Raw genomic sequence first — 21,527 nt, forward strand, 5'->3', positions numbered from 1 at the left:
TTTTTTTTTTTTTTTTTTTTTTTTTTGAGCTATAGCAAGCTCTAAATCCATTCTTAAGCAGCTGCATTTTTGAAACTACTTTATGTATTTTTATGCTTTGGCAAAGAATTTAGTCTTCCCAAGTCTCCTAATGATGTCATCCACTTCCGAATCAGATGCAGAACACATTAGGGACACCCAGCACAGCAGCTACTTTAATTCAATTCTTCACTTGAAGATAATTAAGATAACTGGGCTAGGAAGATGCATCTGATTCTAAGGCCTTCAAAAGAGACAAACTTGCTTTGGTGCCCTGAGGAAGAGATTCCAAAATTTCTCTATGGAATCCAGGGGAAAAAACAAAAACAATTTTTCTTTGGGTTGAAACGGTGTCTCTAAAAACAGCTTTCAATATGAAGCAAGAGGATTTTTTAATATGATTTTGTTCTCTATCCATTTTAATTTGTGTTAATCTATTTTATAACTGATTAGCAATGTTCAAATTTTAAAATAAATAGACCAGGTCTGATATTTGGAGAATGGGAAGGAGAGGGAGAAGGATAGTTTGAGGGAAATTTTAGGCCTGAGGAATTAGTATATTGTGTTGTGGGGCTGAAAAGGGTGTTCAGAGAAGGCTGAATTAGTAGGGATTAGCTGTGGGTATGCCTAAATGTAGGGAATATCAAGAGAAAAACTAGGATTAGTGTTCAGCGGTGCTTCCTGTTCTTGCAATTCACAGTTAAGGATTTTGATTTGAATTGCCTCTGATATAGACCRAAGAAACACTAAAGTGCTTTAAATGAAGCCATGGATTTAGAGAACACTCCAAGTCAATTACAYCATCTCTGTCTGAGGGGCAGTAATTTGCTAAAACTCTTGCAACTCTCACCATAATCTAATGTTTCTCCTTCTTTGCGCGCCTTAAGTCAAATCTGGGCAGATAGGAAGGCATTAAGGATGAACTGAACAATATTTCTGAGTGGCTGAAATTTCTCTACTCAGTACAGKGTGACTGAAGTGAGGAGGTGCTTCCAGTGAATAGGGCTGAGAGTTGTTTCATTGGACAGTCTTTCTGCTGTATTATACATACTGCTGAACAGGTTTAGAACATCTAACTTATAGTAAGAAAAGGAAAAAAGAGGAGCTTGTGAAGTATCTGGGTGGAAATCTGAGYGGGTGAGAACGCAGTAAGGACAAAGGTAGGAGGACCAGTGGTTTGGAAGTAGGGACCCAGTCACAATATTTCTAAATGCTTCCAAGTGAACATCCTGGAGGACAAAACAGGCACGTTGAAGAGAAATGTTTTTGCAGCACTGATTTGAAGATTGCTGTATGTTTCTTTCTTCCCTTAGAAGCAAAGACAAATCAGCAGACTGGAGGCAGATTATTGCTCAGCATGTGTATTTTGCTATCCAGTTCACTTGTTTATGTATCTATAAAAATGTCATAAATCTAGGGCAAGCTAATTATTAATCTACAGCTTCTTAATATTCCCAGTATCATTCAGTACGTCAGAAATAGACACATCTGTTTTCTTAAAATATTTCACACTTCATTTCAGAAGTTGTCAGCTTTCTATGTATCCTCAAGGGCAATCTCATTACAGTTGTATTTTTGTCTGTAATGTCAAGAAACAGGAAATTTCCCTAGGATTCAGATGATGCTTATAAAGCATTTTTTTACATCTACTTACTGGATGGCAATATTTATTTACATTGTTTTTTTCACAGAAGAATCAAACAATGCCTGTCATGTTAGCCATCCAATAAATCCAGCCCTTGTTAAAGGAGTGAGAATATGAAAAAAGCCTGCGGCACAGTGTTGTTGTTCTCCCTCTGAAATCTAGTCAGAACATTATTACATCTCAGTGAGTCCATTTTTTTATTATAATATAACCTAGGACTCTAGAAGCTCTTGATACTTCATAGTGTTAATGCAGTGAGAGTAAGCCTATGTAATGCAATATTAAAATCTAAAAATAAATATGCAACTCATGTATTAAAATTTCATACTCAGACAGAAAAAAAAAATGTTTATCCTCATATCCTTATCAAAATATTGCTCGATTAAATAAATCAAGTCTACTGAAATATGCTAAATTTTCTAAAACTATCTTTATTTCAGCTCTGAATTGACAACATTGCTGGTGCTGTTTCAGCTGTCTTTGTGTTTATATTTTGAAATATCTCTAAGATATACATTTRCTTTTAAAACTGAAACTGAGAATAGTTTTATGGCATGTTGGGGGCAAACTTGCTTTAAGCAGATATACTAGATTCCAGTTCTTGCACCACTTTATATTGAAATATTTTTAAGAACATAGGTTCTCCATCTTGGGCATGTGCTATGACTACTAGTCTGTATTCTGTGAATTGCTTTAACTTCTTGTGGACATCTAGGCTGTAGAAATTATAATCTCCTATCTCTAAATGAGTTCTCTCAGTATTTCCAAAACTTTCACTGTCAAAAAATGAAGCATATTGCTGGACTTGTGTTCATTTGTGATTTTCCACTCTTTGGAGTTTGGTGCTAGGATTTCAGAAGAGTCATAATTTGAGGGTGACTGTAACTGGTATATTTTTAAAAGTCTTTTGGTCCATATTTGAGTCTTGCTGTGTATTTAGCATTCTGGTCATTCAAAGGCCACAGACAAGAGARGTTTCTGTTTTCCTTTAATTCCCTCATCTGATGGTGCTTGTTGCACATGGTTTGAAGCTTGCATAGGATGAGTTTACTCTGAACATAGGCACAAATTCAATAATAGAGTTGATTTTTGGCACTTATTTTAAAGTTATTTAAGCATCCAATCTAATGACCTTCTCACTAATTAAAAATAGGAACTTATATTCCTTTTAAATTTATTGGACAGTAACACACATCTTCTAGTTACTTCTAAATACTGATATAGTGGAAATAGTGATAAATTGCTTGTTTGAAGATTTGCAAGTGTGCTGAAGGGTGTTTGTGCAGAATATTGTGTTTGGATGTTTGTGCAGAATATTGTGTTTGGTTAACTAGGACTTTCATAAATGCTAAGAATGTTATTTTCTATAGATATAGATATAGATATATAGATATAGATAGATATAGATATTTTTTGCGTTCCTCTGTGATGTTGAGGCTCACAATACACATTCTTTTCAGAAAAAAAAACACCTAACAGGAGATTATCAACTTAAAAAACATTCTCATCTCTGGGTTTTCATTGCTATTACCATGCTGTTCTATATTTAATTATTTATTCTGATTTATYTATTAATTTATTCACCCATCAGCACCACTTATTAGATGTGAGTTCCAACAATTAGTTGGAAGGCATAGGGCAGCTAAATAAAGCAAGGATAATGAAATTACAGTCTAAAAAATGGCCTGGTCATAATTGACTCAACAAGAAATTTTGTGATGCCATTTTAGTAGTATATGTTTCATGCATAAAGAAGCATAGTAAAGCTTAATATCTGAAGTTAAAGTCAAACTGGAATGGGGAAATTTCTAAAACAATTTAAAGAGTAATTGAAGATAGAAGAGAATTATGCTTAAGATAAAAACAGGTGACCTGATTCTCTTCATATGAATTGTATGTCTCAACTCATGCAACAGTCAGAGGAGATTTTGGCTTGAMTCAGTTATCTTCATGGAGGTGTGTAGAGCTATTTGATATGTTTTTGCCTGGCTACTGTTGGTACTGAAGGCTGATGGATCTCCCATAGAGCTTGTGTTTTATCTGCCTTATCAACTGTTAAGTTGGTGTTCTAGATATCCTAGGGTTAGTATTGATGAGACATACAACTCCACTGTTCAGCTCATGTGCAGATGTCTATGGGTGGAGACCTATATTAAAGTTCTTTAATGTAGGGCGACTCCTACTCTGAAGGTCAGAAGAGATGCCTAAATAATTCAGTATATTCTACATGTAATTTCATCAGAAAAACTTTAATGAAAAGGTAATAACAGACCTGTTACAGAAACTACTGGATAAAATTGTATGGCATAGTTTATTTGAAACTCTGATTAAATTGTTTTACTGATCCTTACTCTGGCATTAAAAATGTATGTTATATAAATTATACAAACTTACTTGATTGCACATTAAAAGAAGAAAAATCTACAAAGTATGATAAGATGCAAAGCAATTAAAAAGCTATAAATGTTATTTAATGATAGATGAAATGAATATAGCTGACTTTCAGAAAACAGAGAAACTTTTTAAAGGTGAAAATTTTTTATGAAATATTCTTTTTTGCTTATCTGAGTTCTGATTGTAATGTTACATAGCTTTTCAGTTTTATACATCCCACGTGTCTTATTTTACATGCAACATGGAAATACTTTCTCTTGAGACTTTTTAGTTTTGTATGTAAATAGCTCTTTAAACTTGTTTAGTATGAAGGTATTTCAGATTCCCATTCCACAAGGGTCAAAACAGTAAAAAAAATAAACCTTTTCCTTTCTTTCTCTTAACAAAGCTTTGGTAGTGCACAAGGACCAACAATTTAATGGAAATTTCAAAACAACTTCCACATGTTCATGTGCCAGTGGAACATACAGGTCCTATGTGGGTCAAATATGAAGAACATTGCACATGGAAAAGATATTTCAAACCTCTAGAAAGACATCAAATTAAAATAGATTTTCTAGGGATCATGTGAAGCCATGGCTGCAAACCATGCTTCTCTGTCCAAGTTTCAAGTCTCTATCTTTTTCTACTGAGCCATTAGAAGTACTTTCAAAGGACTGCAAAAACTTCTGTAATAGTAAGACATAATTTCTGCAACCTCAAAAGTAACACAGCTGTTTACATTCAGGGTTTTGAAAACCATTCAACAGCTGTCTGAGAACAAATTATTTTGTTCTTGAGGATTAAATTTATTAGCTTCTGGTAATGAGCTTTAGGAATGGAAATATAGGTGTGATATTAACTTCAGGCATCTACACAGATCATTTATAAAAATTAAAGACCAGATGGTGGCCTGCTCAAAATGCCAACTTTCCACAGATGATTATGGTCCAATGCTTTATTAACATAAGACACATGACTCTGCAGAATCAAGACCAATATATTTTTATTTGAAGGAAATGTGTCTCCGAATTCTGTGCTTATTGCATGTGTTTCCACTCCGTTGTCCAAGGCGATATGAAAATGAGAAAAAAAGAAGACAGTTTTGGTCCCCAAGTGCTTACAATCTAAGTATAAGACATGGGGACAGGTGCCCATAAAGAGAGCACAGCACCAGAAAATGCTGATCCCATATTTATGGCCATGACCAAGACAGTAAATTGCACAGCAAATATGTTGTGGCATAAGAGTTAATGAATGTTTTCATCTTAGATCTTTATAATCTTAACAGCTTTAAAGAGGAAGAAGGAATCCGATGTAGAGGTATGGGTATATGTAACCTTTACGTTAGCTTCTTCCAAGCAAGAGAAGCTTTAGAGGACAAAGGACAAAGTGTTTCCTTTGAATCGTGRTGTCCACAGCTATTTTTCCTCTCAGTTCTGAATCAGTGCTAATGAGCTGTTAGAGGACAGAAACTATTTAAGGACCTGGAAATAAAGAAATGCAAATGACAGCATGATGTGCCAGAAGGGARCCAAGCAGTGGTGCTCTGGGGAAATAATAATTTAGGGAATAATCTTTTCGGTGGAACTCAGGTTGGATACTTTCAAGGTACATGTATCCTGCAGAGAATGTCTTCTGGGATAATTCAGATAGGAAAACACAACTCTGCAAAAAATGGCAGAAGAAGATTGTGCTGATTGTAGTGGTATTCCATGTTGGTGGAGGAAACTTGATTTTTTTTGCTTGTATTTCATTTTGTTSCAACTTTTACCTTAAGCCTTGTCATCAATATTAATTTTGTGTTATATCATTGTATCTGAGAATATAATATATAGTGACTGATTACAAAGTAATGAGTGCTTGGGTATTTAGACTTCAACACAGATTGTAAGTTTGAGATACTGGAGAATGACTTTTACTTCTCAAGACAATTCAGCCTTGACACAACCTCTAGGCAGGCTCTTTCTGATGAATAAATACTGAGTGCAAGGTAGCTGGCTGATAGACATCTAGTTTGTCAACTCTAAATTCAATCGAAATGGAACTGTTCCAAAGTGTTCATAATAGATTTATTCCAGACCTCTTGAGCTGTGTTTTTAGAGTTTTTATCCTGATTCTGGATGATATTTTGCTCTCTGTCTCTCTTTTTTTTTTTTTTTTTTTTTTTTTTTTCTCACTCTAAACATCAAAATCTCTCACAGATGAAGAGTTTTGTTTTCAAAGTTTCATTCTGAAAAAGAAAAACTAACAGCTCATCTGTGAGATGTCATGAGTCTAAAAGTCAAGATCTGCTAAACTGAAAAAAAAAAAAAAGGATATATCTAGGTACCTATCTTTCTAAGCTTCACTGATTAGTGGTCCGTGATCATAACTRAGTTTTATTGGTGCTGCTATGAAAATACTATTTTGTATTTTAAAAAATTCAAGATAACATGGAAAGCTTAAAGTCATCTCACTGGATAATTACATATATTTTCTTTTGTTTCCTGCCCTCATAAGAAGAACTTACATAAATCCCCTCTTYTTAGGGCCTCATGTAATTTGCATCCCTCTACTGGAAGCTGTTGCTGTCAGCTTAGGGTGACCACTCACCCCTCACACATCTGGAGTTCTCTCCTCATAGCTCCACTGGAGAATGACAATTTTTTTTTTTCCATCCCCAGCTCCTCTCCCTCTTCTTAGGATGGAGTGAGGGTACAGAGCTACTCTCTTTTACTTTCTGGCCTTGGCTACCTGGCTACATGTGACAACTGTTGTTATTACTATGTCTCATTTCCTCTTCTTCTCCATCTGCTCATGTCATGCTCCCATGTGTGAAGCAGTGCATTTTAACCAAGGTAACCTATGTCTTGGCAGCTAGTACGTTGTGCATATACTCAAAATAAGCCATGAAAATAGTTGACCTTCCGTGAGTAACAAAGCAAGAACAGTGCCAAAATATCCTGATTCTTATTCATACACTTAAACAAATAGTCTGCCCTTGCTGCTACCAATCACTCATGGTATTACATGATAAATATTTGTTAAACAAAATCTAGCTCATCATCTGGATCATACATTACCTAGCTTATAGATAACAATTGTCAAAAATGACAAAGAGGTAGATAGGGAAAATGTACGTATGGCAGGTATTTATTTGTGTAACTTTCAGTGGATAATGAAATTGAATAATTATGAATATGTAATTTTGTTAATCACTAAATATATTTACATAATCCCTTTTTCTCGCAGTGATTATAGGATTTCTGTGGCAAGACTTACTTTGAAGCAGCATATTATTTATCTCCTCATTTGGTATTTCATTTTTCAGTTTAGTGTGGTTTTATTTCTGATTTCCTCTTGCATATACAATCACTTCATTTCCTAAGCAGCACTGCTCAAAGCTGAGAAGCACTCTGAGGATTTAGATTTACTGTATCTACTGGAGTTTTAAGCTTTATGGGAAGTTATTTCCTATCAGTATGGAATATCCCTACGCACTCCTAAAATAAATTGGCAGTTTCTAAGAGCTTCTGCAGTTTACAGGAGTTGACAGAGTAAAGAAACACAGTATAAATGGTTGTGCTTTGTTCTCCTTCACGCCTGTGTTTGTAGTGTCAACACATTGCCTTTGAGCTCTTGAAGAGAGTAGGGCAAATAACTTGTAGTGATTCATTCCATAAATTTTTCCTATTTTTTTTTTTTTTTTTGTGTGTGTGTTGGCAGATAGATTGTAGAGCTTAGGCAACAGGGAGCTCTGCAGTTACTCTTGTATGCCACTGAATACCCAACAGTGATAACATAGCTGCTACCCCACAACATGACAATAATGGGGCATTAATGGCAACAACAGTTCTTTAGTATGCTTTTCCCCTGATTAATTTATCCAAGAGTGATAGGAATGTATCTATTCCTTGTAAGAGAAAGTGTTTCATGTTATAGGATCCTTTTTCATTTTGTTTCTTATGACTATTCCTATAGCTCTTTTGAAAGATGAACTAGTCATGCATCCCAGTCTTTGTTCATCTGGGGCTTTTCCCACTCAAGTGTTAGGTTCACACTGATGACTTTCAGTGAGACAGCAGTCAACCATCTCTACATAACAGATTTCACCTAAACTCTGTTTTAATTTACATAGATTTGTTTATGTCAAGGGAATAAGTCCAGTTTACCCTATGGTAGCTTTAAGCAGTTTATCCTTTACTATTTCATAAAACTCCATCTTGTAAAGCTACTTCAGAAATTAATGCAAGTATAGGGGAAGTCTTAAACTGGGATTTTTGCCTGTGAATCTGTCTTGAGCTTTGTTTACTTTTTCTTCTCCCCAGATAAAAGCAGTGTTAAACTTACAAGGGCATTTTTCTGCTGTGCTGTTCTTAGGAGGCTTAAAAGCAAATGCAAAGAACTAGAGATCTCACAGATAAAAACATGGATATCTTTAACTATTTTTCAAGTAATAAATAGGACAAATCTCTGTCTGAAGTCTCCTCAGCCATGCTCCTGCTGTTACACTCTTTTCTATTATGATTAATAACGTCTGAAATCTGAAACCAAGTCAGCTGGACTATAATAAACTTGGTATCAATTTTACAGGTCACAAATAACCATGTAATACAATAACCGTCTATATGTTCCAGACCAGTGTGGGAGCACATGCTTGTGGAGAGCAATGATTGGTAATTTCATGAAGAATGAAGACCATATTCAGGGAAAATACTCTGAAAGCTGAATGTCTCCAGTTCTGTGGAAACAAGAAATCAGAAAGCAGAGATAAAGAAGGAAAGCTTGTTTTGCACAGATAGATTGGCTTTTCATGTCATTTAAATCTTCAGTATTTAAAAAATATCTGTGCATTTGGAATATTTCACATGGTGAATATTTGTTACTGGACAGAAAGATAAGAACAGTTAAAATGCATAATGAGACTAGAAATGGTTAATCAGGTGATCAGTAGGGAAAGACTAAACAAAAGAAAATTGCTTTTAGATCAGATATAACGTGATCTAGCTAAATTAGAGTAAATACTGCAGTTAAATCTAAAATAGTTTGCATTTTCTGAGAATCTGAACTGTCTCAGGTAGGCTCAGAAATTAGAAGAGAATTATTTTTTTCCTTTTTTTCTAAGTTACATTTAATCTTCTTACTATGTAGCCAACTGGCTTTTTGAGGTCTACTTTCCAATACTTCGGGCTTGCAAGGCTTTGCAGGGGAAATAAATATATATTTTTTTTCTACTTATTACTAATGAATTATTAGAAAGATCCTGATGATCACAGTCTGTATCTATAGGGATTGACAAACTATTTCCTATGTTTGCCACCTTGAGTTTGTGGCGGTTAAATCTCTTTTTTTTCCCCCAGTGGTAAAATGCAAAACAATGCAATATCTAAGAAAAACAGTGATTAACCCTTAAAGATATTTTCGAACTTATCCTTGCCTGTCCATCTAAGAAGCAATAACTCACAATAATTCATAAGTGTCATAAAAAAAMCCTGTTTTTTAAGGGAGAGATGTAGGGGGATTTTTGTTTGTTTGTTTGTTTGTTAGCTTGCTTTTTTTCTGCTGGTTGAGGCAGATTCTGTGCAAGTATTCTGTTTTTCTATAAATTATTCTAAGCTACCAGTTTGGAAAACTATGAAAACTACGAATTACCTAGACAGCAAAGCACCCAAGAATTAGATGTTTGAAGACTGAGTCTGAAGTCTTCTTTGTAGAACAGTTCACATATGATTATATTGGGATCTCTAAATATAAAGGTTATATCATTTTACTTTTAAGAAACACTTTTTTTTTTTTTTTTTTCTACTGTGGTCTTAAAATCAATGAAACCTGCCCATTTAAAACAAAACGTGCTTTTTGCAGAGCAGGAGGAGAAGGACGAGAATATTATCCTCAAAAAATGAAACTATTCACATGGAAATATTTTCATGTTCTTTAATAATTAATTTTAGTTTTAACCAGTATTATTATTGATGGAGGGATTGCCAAGAAGAATGCTATATATTGCATTCTTTGTTCAAAAAAGGGTGTTACCAGATACCTTTGGCTTTGTTCAGACATGCACTTTGGAACATACCCATATAACCTTACTGGAAATGGACTTCTGGTCTGCAGTAATATGGTAAGGTGGTCCATGCACAGTGAGCTTCAGTAATGCAAATACTTCTTGCAGAGTTGTCTGACAGCTTTTCCTAGGTCAAAACAGATCAGATTCGGGTACAGCTATGTAAGGATACACAGGGTACAGTTATGCAGGGTACAGTTATGCAAATTGTATTGTCTGACAGTCACAGGTGAGGCCATATGGGCTGCTGTAATGTTATAAAAACACCTTCTGAACAAAAGATACATGTGAACCTCTGTTGTTGCATTTTGGATCAGAATGCTACCATGGGACATGCTCATTTGAGCTTGTCTTAGACTGCAGAAAGAAGTTCATAGATCCTTTCCTCCAATATCATGACTTTTCATCTGAAACTAACCTATATGCAGACAGCCATATGCATTTTTTTCATTTATCACTGTGACTAATACCAGTAACCACATAACTGTATCAATCTGAAATGAAAATATTTTGAAAAGATTTACAATTTCAAATAAAATAATCATTTTGAAAAATATTTAAGATGAAGCTGAATATTTTTTTTCCTGAGAATCATTAAGTATTTGTGGGGTTTTTTTTTTGTAATTTATAAGAGATATTTCCTTTTATCCAGTTCCATAGTTTTATGCAACTGAAAATGCTGGCTAAAAYATCTCATCCATTTATAGAAAAGAATAAGAAATATCCTACATAAMTTCCTACCTTTCCCTTTTCTCATGGTAACTGAGACACTACAGGAGAAAATGAGGAATTGAGGATCACACAGAGGTCTTTGCCACAACAAAAGAAGGCTCAGGACATCTTTTGCATTATGAATGCAAAGAAATTCAGACTGACTTTTCATGCACTGAAATTCTGAAATTCAAAGCATTGAGAGGCCGGCTGTTGAGATATCAAACATGTTTTGAAAACAGTATTTTCTTGCTCATATTTTTCCTTGGCTCTGACAACACGAGTACACCACTTCTGAAGATGAGCTGCTAAGCACAAAGCGTTGCTGTGTGAACATATTCACACATATGGGTTGCTGATAACTTGAGGAAGTCTGGATCACACTCTAGTGTAGAAGGAATCACCTAGTCTTCCTGATAAGGAAAGAAACTCAGCCAGGCTTTTTCATCCCAAATATTCTAATTTCAAGTCCAAGGCTTAGCATCGAAAGTTGAATACTCAATACAAATATTTCGTACCCTTAGAAGGGACAGAAGGAACTTACCTGATTAAAAGTGACACTTCTATGCAGTCCTCTACATTTGAGCTAGTTAATGTAAATRTTGTGGTTTGATGCGGGTGGAGGGGGTGGAAATTTGGTAAGAGGTGAATCCCCTTGCATTCCAGCCGATCCTCAAAGGCTAGAGGAACTGGGGATGGCTGGACTCGTCTCTTCTTAATAGAGATACCAAATACTGTGGTAAATATTGGCCCAATTCTGGCAGTACCAGATTCACAGTCTGTTGAACATGAGACTTAATGGCTTCAAAACAAGTAGTCAAGTTCACAAATAGCATGATTTATTCAAATGCAACATTTAGAGAACAGGTTTCGGATGTCAGTACAGGAAATTCTTTACTACAGAGTAAGGTTCTTAGCTAGTGCCTCATGTACAAATGCACAATCATCACTCACCCCAGGAGATGGGAGAGGGCTCTCAACCTTGAGGAGTCTCCTCAGGTGAGGTGCTGACTGGAGGGGAGAAAGGGGTTCAATCTGTCAACTGCTCCAGAAGTCACAGTGGAGTCTTCCGTSCCTCYTCTTCCTTCATTCCTCCTTCTTTCCTTCTTTTCTTCTTTCTTCCTTTCTTCTTTCTTTCTAACTACTACCCTCCTTAGTTTACCTTTTATATATTTTCTTTCAYGTTTATGTGGATCTTGAGTGACTCTAGTCATACATACTTTCATTATTGATTGKTTTAAAAAGCCTCCAAAGTAAATTTAAAATCCTGAGAGCATGTTCAGTGAGGAGTGGTTGTTCCGTGGAAGCAGGTAACTTCTGGGATGGGGTTGAGTATTGGTATTATAATGAGATTAGAATGAGGAGATGTTTGAGTAAAGTCCATCGGACTGATCTGGCACCATTGTTGGCCCAACACCAGACATCWTATTGTGTTGTGTGGCTTATCCGGTGCATGGTTACCACCAATGCAGGGAGAACAACAAAGTTTGGCTGTGGTATCTTCTCCACCCTGCATTCACTCATCAGCTGCATGTCACCATCAGATTATTACCTCTGCAGGCAATCCAGCCAAGTTTGGCCATGGTGTCTCGGTTCTGCTCCACTCTTTGTTTACTCTTATTAGTGTGTTCTAGGAGGGCAGATTGTGTTGCCAAGGGAATTGTGGATGAGTAGATTCTATACATACCAACCATCCTGGAAGTGGTAACTGTCTCTCACCTCAAGCAAGCCTCTGTAATGCCTCTGTAACTTCTGTTAGGCCCCATTTTTTCTCTAATTTCCTCTTTCTCAAGCAATAAGTAAGGTCACTATATTGTCAAAAGGGAGACCCTGGCATTTCTAGACATAGTTGAGCCTAATGTAGACATCTAAAATAGGTCAGAAGAGGTCACCCTTGAAGTGCCTCATGTTCTTCTGTGAGTATAATGGAATCCTGGATGTCAAAAAGAGACACCTACCCTGAAGATGCCTAAATGGCTTGACTGCCAYCCATACAAATACTTACAGAGTTGATAAGTAATCTCCACCAGTGGGTCTATAAAATTTCAGTATTTTTTTGTGAAACTTTCCTCAGCTTTTTGCTTGGTGCCACATGATGGTGTTTTATGATTAACAGCTACATCTGCTCTAAAAATGCAGCAGGCCAATATGTCTGCTTATTCAACATCAGTATTCAGAGTGCTCTTGTTCCCACCTGTTCCCAAACTTATTCTGTATTTTGCACTAGGGTCTTTAAAAAAAGCTGATGAAAACCTGATTTATGCATTCATAGAGCTAGGCTAAAATGGCTGTAAATGGTCTTTCCTCTTCCTTCTTTTATCAGCAACAGATTGTGCAGACTCTGCAGCCGCTGAGGTGCTGATCTGGATTCCTCCCAAGCAGCAGAGCATGTTTAATCATATTCTCCTACACAGTGGCCCTTTGCCCTATCAATTGCGTGTACCTTCTTCAGCTGTCCTTTGAATACAGCTTATGTGCTTCCCTTTCTGGCATACACTAGCATTTTATGTGTTGAGCACTGGTACAGCTATATCTTCTATTTATAGCTTGGAGTTTCAAAAGGTTCTTGCACTGAAGCCTCTACAACAAAAGCTTTGATGTTTGTTTGTAAAACTCACTCAAAACTCCAGTTGTCTCTAGAATGACACTTCTGGCTGTTCTACTTGGAATGGTTGTTTTCTACTGGAACTGAGTGCTAGCTCATTTGTTTAACTTCTTCCTACCATGAAGTCAGAATTTCTCTACAAATAAAGRTTGCTTTAAGTCTAAAGTATAGGACACTTAAGTAAATAAATAAACCAGTAAGTTTAATCAGTATAACTAGGCATCTGAGAAGGATAAAGGCCCTTGAGATACAGGTGGGAATATGATTCAAGGAAGTCTGGATTCCCGGATTCTGCTTCTGGCTCTACCACTGATTTGCTGCTTAATCTTTCACATCTGGTGTAAATAAGCCCATGTTCGGCATAGCCAGTGTCAGTTCACACCAGCCGTGATTCACACCTCTGTGTATATCCACAGAAACCCTGTGGGTTAAATTCTCAAAAGGYTCAGATATTGATCTTTGATACTCAGAAGATGGCAGTCAAACTTTACTCTGCATTTAGTAAAAATTTGAAGCCAAGGACTCAGAATTCCAAGGAATGTTCCCACCACTGCTTTCTACCTCCTCTTTCACCAAATGCTATGTTTTCAAAAAAAAAAAAAAAAAAAAAACCAAAAAAAAAAACACCCCACACTTTTACACTTAAGACCAAGCAAAACCTACTGTGCATGCTTTGGTGGAACAGAGGAAGAGAAAAGTGTGATTATCCACTAGCACCTGAGAACTTACAAATTTCTTTTAGGCATTTTTAATTTAAAAATATTTTTAAAAAAGAATTTTATATTTTWAAATTTTTTTTCAAAGAGTGACTCTGTCAGTGTGGAGGGCTGAGAAAGATACCTTCATCTGCTGTTGCCAGTTGGCTGCCCTGTATGCATCCAGGGGAGTAGGCAGTGGACAGTGGAGTTCACTGGAATTTCTCTGAATTCATTCCAAAGTAACCCAGAGAAGGATTCACCTAGTTTCCTTAGAAGAGCTGCAGCTATTAGTGAACATCTGAAAAGGAAAAAAAAAAAATTGTCAAAGAATTAAACAATTTTAGGAAAGAAGCTGCAATTTTCCCTCTTGCTTACCTGCACTTTGAAAAGAGCACTCAGGGTAATGTGACATTGGACACTAGAAACCTGTAGCAGCCAAGATGCCGCTGCTTTCCTGCCCTGTTGTTTTAATCAGGATAGGCAGCCAATATAGAGAAATAGTTATTTGACAGTTGCTTCCTCTTTCACATGCCCAAGGAGCAGGCTTTTGAGAAATCTTTTTCTGTGTAAATCAATTTTTTTTTTCACTGACTGAACTCAAAACACTTGACAGAATTCAGCATCTGTTACTCTGCTTTTCCACCTGAGGAGACTAAAATACATAACAGGGATGGACATGCGTGAATTTGGTGGGAAAGCCACAGTCCTCATGAAGGACCCCTAAAGTCTATATCTTTTCTCCTATGTAGGCATGTTAGCTGTTCAAGCTAGGACCTGACTCAATGCCAAGTGAAATCAGCACTAAATCCTTCCATTGGCTTTACTGGTAGCACATTAAATCCTTAATGGGTATGTGAATTACAAGAGAGTGAAATGTACAGGCTTTAGGGAGTGGTTTTATTGTGTTCTTTTCCAAAGACATTTATTTYATCAGAAGAGCGAAGAATTGGTGGGCTGGATATTTTAAATATAGCTTTTAGCTTGTCATCGATATGCTTTAAGAGAGTTGTGAGCTGAAATTTTTATTCTTCTCTAACCTCCCTTTTTTTTCCTTACAAAAGAAAGTTGTAAAGTATATTTGAGTAGACATAGTTTGAGGGKTTTTTTTCTATATATATTCCTGGCGTATATGGTTTTGACCATTACTTTTGATTACCTGCTCTGGCATGACTGAGATTTCCTGTAATATTTCCAATATTTCTTTTTCCTCRGGGAAATTTTATGTCTGCTTTTAACATTTGTCCTTTATTTTTATTTTGTGAAAACTGACTCAGGAATTAATTTCATATTGCAGCCAGATCTATTTCTTTGGTTAATAATACCTTACATTTACAATATCCTATCCTATAATCTCCTTGGATGACCTTTTTGCCCTAATACATTTCTATTGATTCTTTTGCCTCCTTTCATGCTATTTTGCTTTTAGCCTTTATGCTGAATTTCTTTCTCTTTCTCCTCTGTCTTTTTTATAATCCGCATTCTATCCCTCATGTTTGGTTCTTTCCAACCAATTACTTTGTAAAAAGCATTTTCCATTCACTTTAGTATCCCTTTTCCTTTATGGCATGTTTACTGGATAGGTAGGATACACATATACAACATTCCCTGAGGCATGCATGAATTTTACTTTGAACACCTTCCAATCTCCCTCACTTGGCTCTTCCCCTTCATCATGCCATTTCTTTCAATTTTACCCAACACTTTTAATTCTAACAAAGCTTGTTCTCCTGAAATTGAACACACATATTCTTTTTTTTTTTTTTTTTTTTTTTTTTTTGCCTGTATAGGCTCATTTCCTCCCTCATTAGAAACAAAATTATATTATTCTTCTATTTCCCCTGCTTTGTGCATTTGTATTCTGTCTCAAGCAACCACCTAAAAGGGCACTAATGAAAGTTTGTTTTTGCTTCTGGTCTTCTAATTTTTATATATATATATATATATATATATACACAAATTTTTGCTATGTTTGTTCTCTCAAAAGTCATTTCTTTTTCGCACAGATGCATATTTTTTTCACTCACTTTGTCTGTTTACTTAATCTGCCTTTGATCTTCTCTTCTGTGTTGATATCCTGTTTTAAAGTTTTGCCACTGCAACATGACCAGTGTTTGGACACGTAGACATTTCTGTGCCTTCCTTCATTAGTTTGGTCTGTCAGCAGTGACAGCCAAAGGTTTCAAGTGTGAACAGTTTTGTAGGAGCAAAGTTGTGGGGCTCATAAGAGGTAAAAAAAGTTCTTTCTCTTCTTAGACAAAGCCTTGACCATCTCAGTTCCACACCTCACAGTCTGGACCAGGTCGTCCCTGGGCAATTAAAAATGATCTTGGGTATTGCTTGCCTAAATTCCAGATGGCCAATTAGAGATATCTCTGACCAAGCAAAAGTAGCCTGGATGAAGTAGAATTTGTGGAGTCATTCTCTCACCTTGGCTCTGTCCCCTCCTTACGATGCAGCTGTGTCCATGATGTACTTGCTCCTAAAAGACTTTTAGGCTGGTGTATTCCTCCTTTCGTAATGTCTAATGACATATTCTTCAATGTGCTACTTAGGAAGTTCTGCAAGAATGTTTTTACAAGCCACAACTTGGGAATAAGGGTATGGAAGAGTATCCAGATGTATGGACAAAATTTAGCCTGAAAGTAATCTATACAGCCCTATATTTATTGCATGTCCATGAACTGAAACAATGGAGAGTAACCTGGACTCTTTATGGTGATACCTCAGACTATTTTGTGATACCTTTCACATCTCAAACRCTTACAGGAGGCAGAGCTGCACCTCTGAGTTTGTGGACTGTCTGGAACTACTCTTGTGTCACTGAAGGCTATTTGTGAGTTTTTCTACTACTCCGCCTCAAATAAAGCAAGTCCTTTGTATCTCTGTTTTCTAGAAGTGCTAAGACCTCCACCTGCTCTGGTTAGTTCACCCAGCCTACACCCAGCCAGTGCTCCAACATGTCAAAACAAAGATCTTTATCCTTGTATCCTGTATCCTGTTCTATGCCTGCAAGAAACACACTTGGACTTGTAAAGTCTCAAAATCAGAAATTTGTCTCTCACAGTACTCAACAAGTCGGCACCCCATATACATTTAATTCTCTCCCAGGATATTTTCATCCACAAAGTATTATATCTTGTCTTTCTTGCAAATTGCAGATTTATTCTTACATAGGTATATAATCCTCAGTCCTCCAGAATTTAATCCTGTAGTCTACCTCTTTGCCCAAAATACTCTGTCAGAAACAAAAGAGAACATAAAATATAAAGACAGCCAGGAACCCATACTTCTAAAACTCCAAATCAGTCCCATCTGCAGCATGGTTAAACACAGCAATTTAATATAAAACACATACATGCTACTTGTATTCACGATTTGCTTGAAAAATATGTTGTTTAGCAAAAACCCTTATTTTGAACTGAGAACTTTAAAACATTAGAACTCAAAACAAAACAAAAAAACCCTCTAAAAGATAACTAATTACTACAGTTAATTTGTACTAAAGATAAATTATTAATAATAACAGAGTAAATGTATTGAAGTGTTGTTTGAATGAATCTTCTGAAGCATTTAATCTTTCTGAGGCAGAATTCAATAGAAAATGAGCATCACAGCCTAGAAGGAGTAGAAACTTTATTTTTTTAGAGTGATACATTAATCAACAATTTGAGCCTAAGTCTGCTTTCAAGTCCTGTCAAGATATAGCTGCACTGAAAATATATTGAGTTAAATGGTGCTGAGCCCAATTATATCAGCTTCTAACTGAGATTCTGCAGTACTTCAGGTCCAACTAAAACTCCCAAAACACCACTGACAATAACCTAATTTTATATAAATGTTATTAAGAAAAGAATCAGTCAAAATCATACAATTCATTCCTTACAACTTGTCTTTAAAATTAATTTTAATTTCCATAGATCAACAAATCATACAAAACTGTTTTTTTTTTTTTGCTACAGACTTTTTTCAATTTTTCACGAAGTTTGAGAATGGAAATGAGAGAGAAAAATATATATACTTCTCTCATTTCTTTACTCAAACTTAATGAAAAAACAGATGGGAAATGCTAGCCTTTTATCTAGAAAGAAGAATACTTCTGAATACTATGACTTTTTATTTGCATTTGTAAAAAAATAGTCATTTTGAGGATTTTGTTCATTATCTGGTTTTGGGAGATTATTATATTTCTATTAGGGTATGAAGAGATAGTGTCCTTCATTTATGGGTTAGCAGACATAAGGATTCTCTAGCTTTGCTCTTTGCAAAAAAAAATGCTTATAGTGTTTGCTGTTTTGCAAACTTGAGGGTCAGATTTTTGGTTTAGCTCAGGGTAAAAAATTCAAGCACACTATTAGAAACAGATTATCAGAAAAATTTCTCTCTCATTCAGGAACCAGAATATAAGACATTTTCAGAAGAGTAAGGAATTGGTATTATCAGGGCAAGGACAGCAAGGTTTTCCCATAAATAGAAAGGAAAGGTGAAGTTATCTGAGAACCTTCTAGCTTGCATTTCTCTCCCTATGTACCTAGAAGCTAAGAGATTGCTTTTGGCATCATACATTTTAAATTTTCTTTCTTCAAAACTGCTGCTGTGATTTGAAGATATCTGATCTTATACATGCATATGTATGTGCTCAGCTGAGATCTTTTTTGATAAATTGCTTTTAATCCAAAAAAACTGCTAAATAGAATAGAAATAAATGAAAGAGGACAATATTTTCTGAAGAATTGCTTTCCTTGTTGAGTCCAGACTCTTGTCTGTTCTTTCCAGCAAACAGAGAGCAGTTACATCAGAGGTTAGTGCTACATGAAATTATAAAAAATGCAATAGAAAAAGATACAGAGAGAGGAAAAATCTATTCTTTATACCATAGAAGGAAACAAGACAAAAGTAATTAAAAGTAGAGCAAAGAGACGGAAAGTCAGACTATGATATCATTATTTATGTTGGTAGAACAGTTTATTCAACAAATGTTCTTTTTTAATACAGAGCAATCTTCTTTTTATTATTACTTTTACTGATGGAGCACAGAGGAGTCTTCTTTATGGGGCAGAATTCATAAGGCCCTTGGAGTGGGGATTAATAGAAGATAATACTTACATTTTCAAGTGTCTCTTGCAGTACTCTTACCCCTGTTCTACTGCATGGCTAGGAGAGCTAGTCTGGACCTGCCCAGAGGGCATGAATCCACATTGCCAAGTCCTAGGCACTTCTACTCTCCACAGCTTTGTGAAGCAATGTCCTGCTGCTCCTAATGCTCCTAATGGAGTCATGGATTAGTAGGAGTGGTTGGGATTATCACCCCTCAGCTAATGGGATGCCAGTGGAATCAACATTAATTCACTCTCTTAACACTAGATAGAGCTAGGTAAGATAAAATCAAGAGTATTTCTTATACTGAATTGCCAAACATGAATAACAAGTTAGTGTATGTTATAAAACAAAACAAAAGAATATTTTTATACTTTAAGCATTTTTTTTTAGGTTTTGGTTTTCCAGTTGTATTCTTTCCTTTTATCAGATGATGCAATATTCCAGGACATTGTGCATCACTTTCAAAGAAAGAATTTTACTCTTCAACAAATCCCACTTTTTCCAAAAACGAATTCTCAGTGAGCCACCTCTTTAAATTTCCCTAATCATTTAGGTTGGAAGAAACCTCTAGAAACTGGCTAGTTCAACCAGCTCAAAGCAGGTTCATTTTCTAACTTCAATTACATTGCTCAGGTCTTGCCTATTTGAGTTTTAAAAATCTCTGAGGATGGAGATCCCACAGCCTCTCTGGACAGTCTCACTATGAATTTATTTTTCTTTATACTTAATCAGTATTTTCCTTGCTGCAGTCTCTAAGAAGAGTCTGTCTTTATCTTATACCTCCTCTGTAACATTTAAGACAGTAATCAGATATCACCCCAGCTTCCTCAGACTAAAGAAACCCAAATCTCTCAGCCCTCTCCTGTCTCTTAAAGGGTCCAGCCTCCTAACAATCAGTGTGATCCTCCAAGAACTTTTTTGTCTGGCACTGGGGAGTTCACAGATTGGTACCGTACTGTCCATGTCACCTCAGAAGTGCTGAAGAAAGGAGAATAACCACTTCATCTGACTTGCTCACTGTGCTCTGGTTAACGAAGCCAAGATGTGGTTTGTTTTCTTTGTACCCATGGCATATTGCTTGCTCCTTCAGCCACATTTCTGTTGAGTCTAAATTCTTTAACCCCATATTCTTGATTACTTATTTGATTAGGGAAATTGCTTAATTTTAATTCCTCACATCTAGACTTGTTATGTCTAACGCAAATTTCTTTCTATTAAAAAAAATGGCAAGAGCAATCATGCTACCTGAACATCCTGGAAGATCTACTCACAAACTTGTTTGTATTCTTTCTAAGTATGCATGACTTCTTGAAGTACATTTATATACCTATATGTAGTACATAGTTCTCCATAAAATGTTGTTTATACAAGCATATAACTGAGAACAGGAACTGAGAAGCATTAACTAATTTCTCATGGAGAGTCAAGAATGTGAAAGATAAAAAGCATGGAGATAATGTTATGTGTAGTTGGTAGTTTGTAAATATGTTCCTTTTTTTTTTTTTTTTTTTTTTTTTACTAGGAATTCCATAACCCTCTAAAGAGCTCACTGTCATAAGACACTACTTGCAGAAAGAAAGGTGTTTCAAGGCAGTAGTGATTTGAAGCATGAAAAAATGACAAAAACTATGCTGTGCATACATCCAATATACCCAGAGACATAACCATTACCGTGTTTTGTAACACAGAAGATTCTTAAGAAGTATTTGAGCAACAATGAAAAAGACATTTGGAAACAGTTCCTCAAATGTTGCTCACAACAGATGAGGAGCAGAATGAGTYGGGTGAAAAGCTGCTTATTAGAAATATGACTAGACAATAGAGGAGATGGAGAAAAAGAGAGGTGCATATCTAATTACAAAACAGGGAATGGTATATTGCAGAGACCTCTGAACGTAGCTTTGGATTGTCATGATAGAGAAGAAGTAACCAGGAGAGGAGTTTAAAAAGAGGTGTCTCATGGTAAAAGTAGAAATTGCTTCTGTGCAAGCTCTAGGTGGAGATATCAATGAAAGGTCACATTTGCTAAGCCTATGTATAGTCTATATRTAGGCTATAAGGATAAGAGCTTGAATTTAGATACCTGCTAGTGTTATTGAGGTTGCTCTGAACTGAAAACTGAAGTCAAAGGTCTGACCAGCGATTGGCATGTGGCTGATGTGGTGATCTCCTGGTGCCATAGCAGACTCCTCCAAAGAGAGTCCCAGACCTTCATACAGATGAACCAGCCTAAACAGGAAGGTTGCTTGGGATGGTACTTTGCTGAGGAATAGAGCTATAACCTGAGACCCAGCCGTAAAAATATGRTGTTTAGTTTGCACTTAAGCTATGGGT

The sequence above is a fragment of the Nothoprocta perdicaria genome, unplaced genomic scaffold (genome assembly GCF_003342845.1).
Source record: "Nothoprocta perdicaria isolate Ctin4 unplaced genomic scaffold, notPer1 scaffold_94, whole genome shotgun sequence".
In the NCBI taxonomy this organism is placed as follows: Eukaryota; Metazoa; Chordata; class Aves; order Tinamiformes; family Tinamidae; genus Nothoprocta; species Nothoprocta perdicaria.